Here is a 12,376-nt window from a genome sequence, read left to right as displayed (position 1 = left end):
ACGAGATTCTTCAGAAGAATAACAACTGGAGAAAATGCTCCCAGATCGCTTCATTGACAATGAATTGGTACAGAAGATGGTATCTATGGAAATAATCACTATAGCAGTAAAACTACTGCTTTTTTTTTTTTTTGGAGATTTTTAAAGTACTCCCTGTCTTATTGTTGTGCCTGTCTGCCTATAAAACAACTCTACATTTCTCCATTTATCGCACTAAAGAAGTTTCCAGAAGTCATTATAAATCGTGCAGGAAAAGAAAAAATTAATGATGACATTTTTGAGTACTGGCTGTGGGTATATGCAGATCTCCCATTTTCCTGTGATTAAATTTAGCTTTCCCTTTCTGTTAAACCTGAAAGAATATTTCAAAGTAGACTGAAGTTGTTGCTCCCACATCTCTGAACAAAACATTTTTGCTTTGCCTGCATAATATAAAAACTAGAAAAAACACTTTGTAATATTGGGGTTTTTCACTTTCACTTTCCACATACTTTGTCTTCTTAGTGTACCTACTAGTATTAGGCAGAGGCACCAATATGTGAACTGAAGTAATATAAAGAAAAACCTTTCCTTGGCCAGCCAATCTGTGGAGTCTGCAGGGATGCACAGTGCTGTTAATTCCTCTGAGCTCCATCTGTGGGAATGATGAAACTCAGCCATTATAGAAGATTATGAGGTTAAATTAATTAAGTTCTTCCATTATACTGCAGTCTTCTGGAGATGGCTGCCATTTTCCCTTCAAATATCATTATATCTCGATCTAGTTAGCAGCTGATGCAATTAAAGAGGAGATAATGTAAATTTAACAATACAAATAACACTTTATTTCATGTATGTTGAAAAATGCAGGAAGAGAAAGAACAGCCAAGTTTTACCTGTCTGTTATAAACAACCACTGTAACTCACACTTGGAAAGAATAAAAACCAGCCAGTGTGTGCTTGGATTCTTTAGTGAATTCTTGAATCAATACTTTTGTTTCATGTTTTCATGTTCTCAGTAATGTTAACGTATCTAGTTACACACTCTTGTCAGTAAGAAAGAAAATATGCCCTGCTGTGCACCCTCCTACATATTTTTAAAGAATCCTGCTTATTTAAAATTGGAATTATGATTATGATTATCTTCTGTAGCTTTGCAACCTCCAACAGGTAAGGAGTAGACACATTTAATTCTTACCCTAATCACCTGGGTTGAGAATCAGGGTCACATTAACAGACCCAACAATATTTCTAATCTTGTACAAAAAGGGCATATGCAGGCACAAAAGTGACATTGACTATGATATTTATTCTTCCAGTATAGAAACATCAAGAAAACTGGCAAGCCAATGATCTACAAATGATTTACAAATATTAAAACAGATGTCATGTTGCATTATAGGAGTAAATATGTATTATTAACAGGTGATATGCTGCATATTCATAAAACATATACAACAATAATTTTCAAGTCTTCAAGGTTTATTTTATGAATTTTATACTTAATACAACCTTTGGCAATTCAATATGCAATATTTCCAGAGCCATTATTTAAACAGATCACAGACCTCAAATAAAAATCCTTTTGTCCACAGTAACATTCATGCTTTCTTTGCCCAGGTTATGTTTAGCTTTTCTATGGATTTCTTACAAAATTACTAAATGTTTTTGAACTATCTGTAAAGAACACTGTGGGACACCATTACGTTTATCAAAGTGAAGGAGATTCAGAGACATTGATTAATCTTTCAGGGCACTTGCTAATTTTTCAGTAGGTTGGCTAGGTAATGCATAGCCTGAAGTTTGCAATTCAGAGATTTACATAACAAAGTGACATCACTTTCTGGCCCACTTCTCTCCTGGGGTGAGCTCATTTGGGTATGGATCATTCTAGTAGAGCTGTTGCAGGCTGTATAAGTATGCATTCCAGGTGAAGACAGCTGGGAGTCTTGGGTGTGTAGGAGATAGAGAGAACACATGTACTTTACCTACAGAAGGCTCACATTCCCTCAAATAATCAGTGTTAAGAACTGCCTCTAATTTAATACCTTAAGCCTTTGTTCTAAATGAACATGAAACTCTTAGATATATTAGCAGAAAGGAAATATGAAAATCCAAATGTATTTCCTACTAAGGATATCATTGATTTACAGTTTAGGAGATTTCAACTGGATGGAGACTAGGAAATAGAATAATTATGTTTAAAGATCAAACTAAAATATCTTATAAACACAGTATTACTAAGCAACCCAAAATGTATCACTAATGATCAGAAAACCATGTTTTCCTCCATTCTTTCCCTTTCTTTCTTACACAATATTCCCAAGTTAGTTTTTTTTTTTAACTTTCCAAGGGAAGCATCTAGATTCTGTTACTTTGAAAACTTTATCATTCCAAATCTACTGAAGATACACACACACACACACACACACACACACACATTCATGACATATATCTATCTGTATTTATCTATCTCTCTCTACATATATACAAATATATATGTAGACAGAGAGATTGAGTAGGATTTAGATAATCTGATATGGGGGACTAGAGGGAGCTATTTATGTTGTAAAATGAGTCTGCCCCTCTTTAATTTAAGGTGGGTGAGAGATTATCTGCAAAACAAGCTGAAAGTCTTAATATATAATTTAAAGTCAAAGAATTTTTTTTTGATTCTTTGACCTTTGAATGCTTGTTCATCTGGGAGAAAATCCAGGCAGTGAATTTAATTTTCCAGCATAGCCTTGTTAAGACAAACATCTTGAGTTGAGCAGGTATTCATAGGCTGAAATCAAAATCAGTTTCTGTTGACGTAAGAGGGCAATTAGTATTCATTAAAATATTTATTAGTTCAAAACTTTTAAGAGTTACTTTAATGAATCTTCAGAGGAAATAGATGAATAATTAAGAGCAGGATCCACAAGTAGTAAAATGCTTCAGGATACCTTCAGTTTTCTTTCTCAAACAGTAGGTAACATTGCCTGGGAAATCAACTATTGGTGGTTTTATATGACAACAAAGAACTAACCCAGTACCCTGGAAAGACAAATGCAGATTCTAACACTCAGAAGAATTAAACACTTTGCGTTAACCTAAAAGGCAAATATAATCATTTCTCAAGGAGAGGTCTCAGTCTCTTCTTATTTGTAATATGCTAGGAAATACTTTTAGTAATTGTACTTAGTGCTTTCTGATTAGCTATGTTTTTCATATGTTATCAAAAGAAGCAATTACTTGAATATTTTTTCAAATGAATTCTGCAGAATGCACAAGGAGTTCACCTTGGTTTTAAAAACAGAAACAAAAATGATCTTGGTGAAGTTAGTATTTTCATTTATCCCCTACAAGAGATGTGATGAAACCAAGCCTCATAACATTTTTTTTAAATGTTGATAGAGAGGCTTGAAAAAAACCTTGTCATATAAATCAAAGTTTTCTGGGGGTGGGGGAACCAGTGTTGTTTTTAAACCACTGAGTAGGTCAATGGGTGCGGTTATGCACACGGTTGAATGGTGAATATATAGATTAAAATACATTTTGCCACACTAGTTTTCAAAGGATTGTTTTGGCCTAGTGTTCCAAACCATGAGCCAAAACTTTGGTCAGTATTTTGACAACAGAGCCAGGAAAAACAAAAAAGGCTTAGCCTGTGAAAAAGAAATGAAGATGTAGTGAAGGAAAACAGTAGTCCCTCTGCCACTGCCTTACTCAATCCATATGTGGGCTTAAACACAGGAAATACCCACCATTCACCGCAATCAAGCCAGAGGCTTGTGCATCAGAAAGTGCCTTGTGGAACTAATTGGACTCTATTAAGATTGTCATTGACATGGGAAAGCATTTTGAAATTTTAAATCCTAACATGCAATATACATAGAAAAAGATAACAGTCACATTGTTGAATCAAGACTACAAATGTCGGCCTAATACTCATATGGACTTGAAAGATTTATAAGCTTTATTCAGTGATGTACTGCATTCATTACCTTCCAGGAGCATGTTTATCTCCTCTCCACTTTTGCCTTAAATATACAATAATTCCAGAATAGACAGATTCCCCTGAGTAAGTCCTGGCACTACCTCATAAGCAGAGAAAAAATATAAGCAATGCCAATTTAAAAAGATAATGATACAAAGATTATGGCACTGTCTATCATACCAAAGCTTAAGAGAGAGAGAGAGAGAGGAAAAAAAAGAGGGTGAAATCATGGAACTCCTAAGAAATATTTTCACACATGACACTAAAAACATCAACTATAAAAATTTATAAGCATATCTTTAATTTTTTGCTTAATTTTGCCAACAACAAACTTTTAAAAAGAGTATCCTTTGGCATTTCCATTCGAGGTGTGTTTACAAGTTACCTAAATATGGCATATATTGGAAGCTTATATTCTCTATGTTCTTGCTATCATATTATTACTAAGAGGATCCACAGTGGAGCATGTGTACTTAGCCCTGGCAACTGATCAATGTCATGGCTATCAGTCACATTTATTTTATAGATAAGGCTAATTTGCTGCTAATATTCTTGGGTCTAAAATCTGTATTTGGTTTGCTTTTTGAAAATATGATTTCCCACTATTATGAGGAACATGCTATATTTATTTACCTATCATTCTTGAAAGACATTTATACTATATAGTAATCTGATTCAAGATTTCTTTCATAGGAGGGGTGATGGTAAACCACAGAAACAATCATGTTCAGAAGATAATTGATGATAAATATAGACAAGATGATTTCTCATCAAATTCTTCATTCCAATGTGTACTGCCATTTTATAGTAGTAGGCTTCTTTGTTTTGTTAGTTTCAAAAATGCCTTCCCTTTCATGGGTCACTTCTAGTGTAGTTCAGTATTTCTCTGATTTCAAAAACAAAATGATTGCAACTGTGGAGGGTAATACTGCTTAGGGTAATCGTGCTCATACTGCTTAGATGTACCAGGAAGATACTGCCAAGGGAAAGGGAAAGTCGGACAAGGAACAAATCACTGGGAGAAAGATTGTGTGTGTGTGTGTGTGTGTGTGTAAATACCTTCATAATCTTACTATCATGATTATTGAAATTTGATCATCGGGTTTCCAGGTTCTTCAAATGAATTCACAGATCTAGTTCCAGATCTTTATCTCAATCAACTCATTATGTTCTTGCAACTGCCCTCTGGGCTAGGTGCATTTATTACTCCCATTTTATGAGGAATCTCAATTATAAAGAAATAACTTGTCTTAAGTCATACAGCTAGAAATCAGATCTTACGTATTTTACTTTGAAAATGTTTATTTGATTTATTTCATATGAGATAGACCCTTACAAAAGAGCGAACGGAGTTGAGCGGTAGTGCAGAGGGTTAATCGCACTTGGCGCAAAGCACAGGGACCTGCGTGAGGATCCCGGTTTGAGACCCCAACTTCCCACCTGCAGGGGAGTCGCTTCACAGGCGGTGAAACAGGTCTGCAGGTGTCTATCTCTCTCTCCCCCTCTCTGTCTTCCCCTCCGCTCTCCATTTCTTTCTGTCCTATCCAACAACGACATCAATAACAATGACAACAATAACTACAACAATAAAACAAGGGCAACAGAAGGGGATAAATAAATAAAGATTTAGAGAGAGACACACACAGAGAGAGATATTCCAGAGCACAACACCAGTTCCTATATATAAGTATCAGAGGTTGAACTGGGAGCCTTGTGTAGGCAAGTCCTATGTTTTACCAGCTTGAAGTATTTCCTTGGCCACAGATCATTAGGTACTTTATTCCTAAATGAGAAAACAATAGGAAATTTGGCTCCTCTACTAATTCACAAATGGTACTGAAATAACAAAGTACGTTTAAGCTGACTTAAATGAATACAAATTCCCACTGTAAGTTTTTAATTCCCTAACATTGAAGATAATATGGTAAAATATTAGATGAATAGCAGAAAAGTAGAGATAAAATTTACTATTGTGAATATGTGTTACTAGTTCAGTTTGAGATAGTGTAATTTCCCCTGCCATAATTTTATTATTTTATGTATGTACAAATTATGTTTTTGCACACCATATCCCATTGACAACCACAAAAGGGTCTTCATGAGACATGGAAGGGTAGGCTAGCTGTAATTGCATGGGCACAAGTGCCTTAAAAAATTTAATTTTTAGGTGCATGGAGAAATTTTTTTTTGAGAAATATATTTTTTTATTTTCCCGTTTGTCGCCCTTGTTGTTTTATTGTTGTAGTTATTATTGTTGTTGCTATTGATGGCATTGTTGTTGGATAGGACAGAGAGAAATGGAGAGAGGAAGAGAAGACAGAGAGGGGGAGAGAAAGATAGACACCTGCAGACCTGCTTCACAGCCTGTGAAGTGACTCCCCTGCAGGTAGGGAGTCAGGGGCTAGAACCAGGATCCTTACCCTGGTCCTTGCACTTTGTGCTATGTACGCTTAACCCGAGGCGCTACTTCCTGGCCCCCTCCAGAAATATTTTTAATGTGAGAGGAAAATATTAAGTTCTTCAAAAAAAGGATTAAAGGATTTTGATTATTTTTTTAGTAAAATAATTTTGGAGCTGGGAAGACATTTTATCAATGGAGCACAAAACTTATACATGTGAGGTCCTGGCTTTGATCTCTGGCACCGTACACATATGTAGCTCTGGCGTGCCTATGTGTGTGTGTATGTGCCCGCATGTGAGTAAAATTTTAAAGTAAAATAATTTAAAATAGGGTGAGAGAATTAAGAAGGCAACTGCTAAAGGAGAGAGTTTAATTTAGAAGTCTTAGAAAGTTATAATCTAGCACAGGTTTAGAGCCTCAGTTTCTTCATCTGTAAAGTGGAAGTAGTAGAAACTTTACAATTTTTGAGTCTCATGGGGTGACAATTTCACCTTAAAAAGTGGTTTAGAAGCGTGATTTAAAGCAGATGCTCTGGAATTAAATAGCTGTCTATGAATCCTGACACTACGAAGCTAATAAATAATTAAATCTTTTCAGGGTCCATTTCCTCTTCTGTGAAGTGATTGTGAAGACAGTAAACTTATAACATTGCATTTAGAATTAATTTAGATAGTTCAGATTAAGCACTTAGTAGACTTCTAATCAGAGTGGATGCTCACTGAATACCAACATAATCACTGACATTATTTTAGAAAGAGTAAAATAGAATCAATAGAGTATAAAACTTTGGCACTGGATCTCTTTCATTCTCTCTCTCTCCCCCCCTTCCCCTTTGCCTCTCTGTCAAAAACAACAACAAAAACAAACAAATCCTTCCCACAGTAATTTTCTACATAGCAAAAGAGCATGGAGTCTACATTTCTTGTTTCTCTTTGTAATTTTTACAATTGAAAATTTTCATCCATAAAATGAATTTATACCCATAGTTAACTCTGAAGTGTTAAGTTTTTAAAATATAGGGTATCTTAGAATTGATGTTCTCAAAATTGCTTATCTATGGAGCTGCATATTTTGTTATGCAAAATTCAGTTTTTAATTATTTATTATTATGAAGAAAGTGAATAAGAGTGGAGAGAAGAAGAAGGATACTGCTCAGCATTAGTTTTATGTGATGCTAGAGATTTAATCAGTTACTCTGGGCCCTCAAGCATATAAGTTAGTGCTATTTCCCTGGTATCAGGCCAAGTTCTTAAGTTCAGAAATCCAAGGTATAAATTTGCTTCATTGGCTTCAGTAGAGTGATAATTTAAATTCTCTAACTCAATAAGAAGTCAGTCTAGGACAGGTATTTATTTTAAATAAAACTATGTGTAAATATATATTTTCATGGAACACACATGAGAAAATAAAGTGGAAGAAAATACAAAATAAAATAATTTCAGACTTAAAGGAAAGACTCTCAACTGAGAATGTCATGGATGACAGATACACCATAAGTCACCAAGAAAAGATCAAGGCACTTTAGATAATACTTCTGTTTTCTTTATATCTTGACCTTTGTTACAGAAGACTTGGAGTGATCTTAACTAAAAATCACCCCTTAGGGTACAATGAAAATTGCTCCTTAAACTATTTTAGTGTTTATTCTGGATATCATGCATAACATGCTGCTGTCTCTCTGTGGTGGAACCAAAAGCTAATAGCTTTTACTGATTCTGCAGATAAATATCATATGTCGCCACCCATTAAATATTTGTTCTAAGCCCAAGTTCCCGTTAGTCAATGTTATTTTTTCTCTCAACCAATTAATCATATTTTAATACTTAACTAGAATATATAAAATTTGAAAATTTTAATTTAAAGACTGTAAATAATTTGATACATTCTTCTTTTCCTTTCTATGTATTTCTAAGTTACTACTATCCTGTATTTCATTTATCTCTAAGTAACCTGGTTGTGTGTTTTATTTTCCAAACCAGGATACTTTTAAGAATGCTGATCAGAGCAAGGATTGTCCTGAGAATAAAGGGAGGAAAAATTGCCTTGTCTATAAGCATTGGCTTAATCAACTTAAAGATTTACTTCTTTAGATCCTGGAATAACTTGGCAGTTTTATGAGGGGAAAAATGTCAGTTTTTTTTTTTTGTCAAAGTATTTCTCATATTAATTCCAGAGCATATTAAAAGCAAGTATATAAAGATCTGTAAAATGTAAGTTTTTCAAATTAGCTAGCGAATGTCTGAAATTCATACTATTCTAGAATATCTTCTGGTTTTTGGATAAGATTATATGAGCAATTTTTTTAAATGCTTTTAGGGTTGAGAATAAGTCTACATAGTCAGAACTTGTTTTTTAAAGATTTTTCTTTCTTTCTTTTGTCTTTTATTTATTTCACTATTATTGGATAGAGACAGAAATTGATTGGGGGATAGCAAAGGAAAAAGGGAAAAGACACCTGTAGCCCTGCTTCACCACTCATGCATCTTTCCCCCTGTAGATGGGGACCAGGGACTTGAATCCTGCTCCTTGTGCACTGTAATGTGTGCACTTAACCAGGTATGCCACCTTGCCCCTAAAGAGGAGGATATATATATATACTGTTCGGCTCTGGCTTATGGTGGTATGAGGGATTGAACCAGGCCTTCAGAGCCTACAGCATGAGAGTCTCTTTGCAGAGCCATTATTACAAAAGATAAATCTAGTTTTCCCTTTATTGTATTATATATCTAGCTTTTAAAGCAATCTGTTCCACTTCTGGAGTATGTAGTAAATACCAACTGAATAAATGAAACAGTAAAACAAGGCATTTCTGGCAATTTGTGGTTCTGTATAACGTAGAATTCATCAAAAATGGAAAATTTACTTATGCAATGTATTTATGTAAAAGAAGCATTACCTCTTTTTGGAAGGTATATACATATGCATGTTTACTAAAAAGTCAGGTTATTATTGTCACCTTACTGAGAGTCACAAAAACTTATTTCAATGACTCAGAGATGCCACTTTAATAAAATGAGCAACTTTACTTTCATAATAATGGATTCATTATATTTTTCCCCTTGTCATCAGGGTTTCCAAGACCCCTCAGGGTTTAGTGCTTGCAGGTACTATCATTACTTGGCAGACTTTTTTTTTTCTTTTCCAGAAAGAGGGTGAAGAAAGACAGGGGGAGGGGGGAGAGGAAGAGAAAGAGAGAGAAATTAAGGAAAGACACACTTTGTTGCTAAGGGATTCATTTTATGATTAAGATGTTCTTTTAAATTCCTAGGAATGTATAAGTAGATCATAAACTTTCCTTTTCCTTTTCAATGAAATATTTCACAGTAATGTGTTTTTCCATATTTTATACTACATGCTATTTTCATCTTCCCCAAAATAGAACTTTAACTGTTTATTTTTATTTTATTTTATTGGATAGAGACAGAAAAGAGAGAAAGGGGAGATATAGAGGGAGAGAGAAAGAGAGACATCTGTATCACTGCTTTACCACTCATGAAGTTTCTCTCTCCAGGTGGAGACAGGAGGCTTGAATTCAGGACCTTGCACATGGTAATATCGGAACTCAACCAGGTGTATCACTGCCTACGCTCAAACCATTTTTGGGGTAACTCATGTATTAAGCACCTTGATGAGGCAGCACAAATTCTTTAGGATGTTCTGTTTTCCTGGAATATCAAAAATGGGAGTTAACTTAAAAGTTATCTGTTATAGTCAATTGACTGTAAATCTTCCACTGCTCCATTATCCCCAAATGCCCTACAAACCTTGTACTTGATACATTTCTGAGGCATGTGAACCAATATATCACTTTTATGATGCTTTGACAAGTTACCTATTTCCTTTTTTATTGGGGGTGAATTAATACAGTTGTTAGGACATGTATAAAATTTCTCAGTTTTCTGCAAAGCAATCTCACCCCCAGTTCCTCCACTATCATGCACCAGGATCTAAAAACACCCTGCCCTCTCTCTGCCAGCACTCCACATGACGCCCCCTCCCAAATCCTTTACTTCATTCAATACACCAAACCCAGTCCAAGTCCTACTTTGTGTTTCTACTTTCTGTTCTTATTTCTCAACTTCTTTCCAAGTGTGAGAGCATAACCATATTCATCCTCTTTCTGGCTTATCTCACTTAACATGATTCCTTCAAACTCTGTTTTGTGGGGCTATGTGTAAGCTTGATAGAGCTTAGGGAAAACTCCCCTCATCCTTGGATGGAGGTCTGCGAAGACACTCCCTTGTTAGTCTCTCTCACCGAGATGAGCAAAGGGGAAAAACAATCTCTCAGACTCAGTTCTCCCTTTTCAGACTCTCAAGCCCACAGAAACCTCACTGTCTCTCCCCATTAACTGCAGGCCACATGGCTGCCTGCCTTAAAGTTCATTCAAAGTTCACATAGTCACCCGAGTTCACACAGTCACCTCACTTTTGATCACTAGAGAAAGCATACTCCATCAAACACCTCTCTGACATCAGTCAGTGAAACTCCAAACTTTATTTCCTTATAGCTTTGATAACTACCATGCTCTGTTTATCTTCTCTCTATCTCACCCTGCTGGTTTAACCCCTATGTTTCTCTCAAATACCTTTGGATAATTAAGTTGCTTGCATCATGGAGAATAATTGTCTTGACCTTTATGTATCTCATCAATTCCTGTCATACCAGCCCCCTACCATAGGGGCAAGCTGACCTTTAAGAAACCTGTAATTTCTGACATATTTGAAAAATGTTCTTTATCTAAATCTCTATTTAAGCCCATGTCCATATGCCATTAAATGAGAGTGCTTCAATTTTCCCCGGTGTCTCTTGTCTGTATCGCTGGGCCCTTGAGCCAGTGAGGGAGAACTGGTTGTTTACCTTCCTGGCTGAGAGCCAACCCATGTGAGCTCCGGCACTGTTTAAGATGAGGTGAAGAAGGTGAATTCATCCTATTTCCTGACTCAGGACCTGGGATTAGTCTTTCTCTCCACTTTCGGTTTCATATTATTAATATCTTGTCTGAGCTCCATGCCATACAGCTATGCCATTTATCTTTGAACTTCCCAGCCAATGACACACACTGGCTTTTAATTTCCCTTTTCTCCATTTCAACGACTGACTTCACCTTATACTAATTCCATACCCACAATTACAGTATCATCACAAAGTTCTCCCAGTTCTCATCCTGACTTCCCTCTTATCACCAAGAATTCACTCAGTTGACTTCACCTCAGACACTGGCATCTTATGCAATTTTTTCAGCTACAATTCTACAAAATTTAGAGCCCATTTCTTACCACTAACCAAGTGCATTCAACTTATATGTTCAATTGCTACCATCTCCAAAAGCTGCTTTTCATTTCATTTGGGACCTCTAGGTCACTGACCATTTCACTGTCTATCAGTATTACTCTTTGCTTTTTGAATGCCACCCTTATCTATATTAGAACTTATAGACATTATTCCAGGAAGAAAAAGAATATTCAAATAACCTCGAATTTTCATAATTCTTTTCTGTTGACTGTATTTACCTAGGTATCATTAAGTTTGGTAAAAACAACTACTTAATTCCTCTCTGCCATTTACAGCGTGGTTCAACTACATTTGCCAGCCTTTAACAGGACCTTAACAATGTTGCATTATTTTGGTTAAATCATCTTCCCACTCTCCTTAATCCTCTGACTTGGCACATGTACCCTATTCCCATAAATGACCTCACCTTCTAAATTAAAGAATAGAAGTGATTACAAATGAACTTTCTTGTGTATTTGAATTAATACCAAAGAAACTCATACACATACCCATTTCATATTCCTTCTCTGTTTCAAAATAAACTCTGATTCCCCCACCTCCATCCCCTATAAAACTAATTCCTATACCGTATAGAAGGCAGCTATAGTTCTAGGTGGGATTTAGTGTTGACTTAGACTGGTGACACTTGCCAACATTGTACATAGATTTTGCAGGTAGAACATATGGTGGATCAAATGTTAAAATCATACAGGAGAAAGAGCAAACAAAACAAGACTGAGCTC

The 12,376-nt window shown here is 35.6% G+C and overlaps 1 long non-coding RNA gene across 1 annotated transcript in view; it reads left to right on the top strand.

The window, feature by feature from the left end:
• The window catches only part of LOC132540924 (uncharacterized), a 53,017-nt gene that overhangs the window by 11,472 nt on the left and 29,169 nt on the right, over window positions 1-12,376 (top strand). Inside the window, exon 2 of the long non-coding RNA XR_009552124.1 lies at window positions 9,871-9,963. This is a non-coding gene — a long non-coding RNA (uncharacterized LOC132540924). The remainder of the gene's footprint in view (window positions 1-9,870; window positions 9,964-12,376) is intronic.

Source organism: Erinaceus europaeus, chromosome 1, assembly GCF_950295315.1.
Source record: "Erinaceus europaeus chromosome 1, mEriEur2.1, whole genome shotgun sequence".
NCBI lineage: Eukaryota > Metazoa > Chordata > Mammalia > Eulipotyphla > Erinaceidae > Erinaceus > Erinaceus europaeus.
This window is presented reverse-complemented; position numbering and strand designations above follow the sequence as displayed.